A 3,913-nucleotide genomic window follows, 5' to 3' on the forward strand; every position below is an offset into this window, starting at 1 on the left:
CAAAAAATCAGAAAGAACACAAATAAATGACTTAACATTGCAACTCAACACACTTGAAAAGCAACAGCAAACGAAACCCAAACCGAGCAGACAAGAAGAAATAACAAAAATTAGGGCAGAAATTAATAAAATTGAAACAAAGAAAACAATACAAAGAATCAACAATTCCAAGAGTGGTTCTTTGAAAAGATAAACAAGATTGACAGACTGCAAGCACAGTTAACCAAAAGAAAGAAAGAGCACATCCAAATCAACAAACTCAGAGATGAAAGGGGAAACATCACAAAAGACACCAGAAAGATACAGAACAATATAAAGGAATACTTTAGAAACTTGTATTCTACTAAATATGAAAACCTAAAAGAAATGGATGGATATCTAAAGGCATGGGAACTACCAAAACTAAACCAAGAAGAGATTAACATCTTAAACAGATCCATAACACGAAAAGAAACTGAAACAGTAATACAAACCTCCCAACTAAAGAAAGCCCAGGACCAGATGGATTTACAGCAGAATTCTATCAAACATTTAAAGAAGAAAAGCTACATCTAATATATCTAATATTTAATTTATTAAAAAAGATAGAAATGGAGGGAGAACTTCCAAATTCCTTCTATGAAGCCAGCATCACTCTAATAACAAAGTCTGGTAAGATACAACCAAAAGAGAAAACTATAGACCCATATCCTTAATGAACATAGATGCAAAAATTCTTGAAAAGATACTTGCAAACTACATACAGACACACATCAAAAAAATCATCCACCACGATCAAGGTGGCTTTATCCCAGAGATGCAGGGATGGTTCAATATATGTAAGTCAATAAACGTCATAAATCATACATATGGGTCAAAGACAAGAACCACATGGTCATCTCAATACATTCAGAGGAGGCCTTTGACAAAATTCAACATGGATTTATGTTCAAAGTTCTAGAGGGAATTGACTGGAGGGAACATATGTCAAAATAATTAAAGCCATATATAACAAATACACAGTCAACAACATTCTAAATGGAGAAAAACTGGAAGTGGAAGCATTCCCATTGAAATCAGGAACCAGACAAGGTTGTCCACTATCTCCACTTCTCTTTAACATAGTACTTGAAACTCTTGCAAGAGCAATAAGACAAGAGAAGGAAATTAAAGGAGTAATAATTGGAAAAGAAGAGAACAAATTATCCCTTTTTGCAAATGATATGATATTATATCTAAGAGATGCCAAAAATTCCACCAGAAAACTCCCAGAAATTATTAACACATTTAGTAAAGTGGCAGATTACAAAATTAACGTACAAAAAGCCTCTAGCCTTTTTATATACCAATAACAAGCAATCAGAGAAAGAGTACATGGAAACACTCCCCTTCACAATAGCTGCAAAAAAAAAAAAAATCTTGGAATAATCCTGACCAAACACATTAAAAAGCTCTACAATGAAAATTGTAAATCTTTAAAGAAAGAGATTGAGGAAGACATCAGAAGATGGAAGGACCTCCCATGCTCATGGATAGGAAGAATTAATATTGTGAAAATGACCTTCTTACTAAAAGCCATTTATAGATTCAATACAATGCCAATGAAAATCCCCATGACATTTTTCACAGAATTGGAAAAAAAACATCCTAAGATTCATATGGAAGCACAAAAGACCTCGGGTAGCCAAAATAACCCCTAGCACTAAGAGCAAAACCGGATTACTATACCCAATCTAAGCTGTATTACAGAGCTATAGTCATAAAAATAGCATAGTACTGGCAGAAAAATAGACCCATAGATCAATGGAACAAAATTGAAGACCCAAATGTGAGTAAATTCAATTTCAGCCACCTGATATTTGACAAAGGGGCCAAGAACATTCACTGGAGGAAAGAGCATGTTCAGCAAATGGTGCTGGCAGAACTAGATCTCCACCTGTAGAAGAATGAAACTAAACCCCTATATTTCACCCTGCACAAAAGTCAACTCCAAAGGATCAAAGAACTCAATTTAAAGCCTTAAACCCTGAAACTGTTAGAAGAAAACGTTGGCAAAAACCTCCAAGACATAGGTGTAGAAAAGGATTTTCTAAACCAGACATCAATTGCTCAGGAAACAAGGGGAAGAATTAACAAATGCAACCTCATTAAACTAAAAAGCTTCTGTACATCAAAGGAGGCAACCAGGGAAGCAAACAGAAAACCCACAGAATGGGAAAAAATCTTCACCAGTGACACGTCTGACAGAGGTTTAATATCCACAATATATAACAAACTCAAAAAACAGAGAATCAAGACAAGAAGTAACCCAATTAAAAGATGGGCTAAGGAGCTGAACAGAGAGTTCTCAAAAGAAGAAGTAAAGATGGCTATGAACCATCTTAAAAGTTGTTCAACATCACTAATAATTAGGGAAATGCAAATTAAAACCACTTTAAGATTTCATCTTACCCCAACCAGACTTGCTAAGATACCAAATATTAGAGAGGATGTGGTGAAAGGGGAACACTCATCCACTGCTGTTGAGGCAGAAAACTTGTTCAACCCCTATGGAAAGCAGTGTGGAGAACTCTTAAAAAACTACAAATGAACCTACCATTTGACCCAGTTCTACCACTCCTTGGCATATACCCAAAGAACTCGTCCTATTGCAGAGACACTTGTGTGTCCGTGTTTGTTGGTGCTCTTTGCACAATAGCTAAGAGATGGAAGCAACCTAAGTGTCCCTCAATTGTGGTTCATTTATACAATGGATTTTTACTCAGCAGTAAAGAAAGACGAAATCATGAAATTTGAAGGTAATGGATGGAGCTAGAAACTGTTATAATAAGTGAAGTAACACAGACTCAGAAACAGAAAACAATGACGTACGTTCTCCCTCATATTTGGATCCTAGAGCCAAATCCTGATAAGTGAGTATGTATCCAGACATAACTACATGAACTAGGATAATGGAAAGGAACTTGGGAGGTAAAGGAAAAGAAAGAACCTGAAAGAGAAGAACAGTAAGAACAGGCCTTATAAGGGAGATATGGATAAAAATTGGGTTACTTTAAGGGAGGGGGGAGGGAAGGGTATACAAGGAACCTAGGGGATAAAGGGAAAGAAGGAGCTCAAGAGAGGTAGGACCATAGGAGATGGGTATTATTAAGGGAGAAAGAGGGAATATGGGGGCACCTTTATTGGGGAAACATGATGGAGGGGTTATACAATGCGAGAGATAAATAATGCCTAGCTAGTTTAAAAAACTAGAGGGAACCATATTAGTCCAAAACCTACTGACAAATTATACATACCAGATCAAGAAATATATTTCTAGGTAAGGTTTGTGTGAGAACAATTGGTCTTTGCCCAAGGTTTATCTACATGGCACACAGTAATTAAAAGTACCAGACTATTGGAACTAACCTTGGATGTTTAACAGACACACTTTGAGGCCTATACTAATTTGGTGAGAGGGGCATAAAGGATAGTTTTTGATCCTTGCCCTCCTAGGTCGACTAGTTTCAGGGTACTATGAACATCTCCCAAAATGTCCTGTAATTGGGTTGGGCCACCTGTCCTCTTGATCAAGGAGGAGAAGGAGACCCCATGAGATGTACATGAACCAGTGTCCAGTCTACAAAGAGGAGGGTCAACACAGAGGAAACATTTCCTCCATGCTTCCAAATGAAACCAACCATAGTCGAGCAGGACCTTTGACTTATCTTCACATAGGTGGAACTGGTAAAAGGAAGGAGCCATGGGCTCCTCCCAAGTCCATGTGACCCCTGAGGAACAGACCCTCAAATAACTTTAAGAGTAAAAATATATTGGTTTATCCTGGCCAACTCTATGGCCTTAAATACCCCAAAGGAAAGTAGAACCAAAGATTAAAGGGGGGCAATATAATTTTTAAGAGTCCATATATATAGCTAAAGGCTACATAACAAGC

The sequence above is a fragment of the Nannospalax galili genome, unplaced genomic scaffold (assembly GCF_000622305.1).
Source record: "Nannospalax galili isolate Female #2095 unplaced genomic scaffold, S.galili_v1.0 scaffold202, whole genome shotgun sequence".
NCBI lineage: Eukaryota > Metazoa > Chordata > Mammalia > Rodentia > Spalacidae > Nannospalax > Nannospalax galili.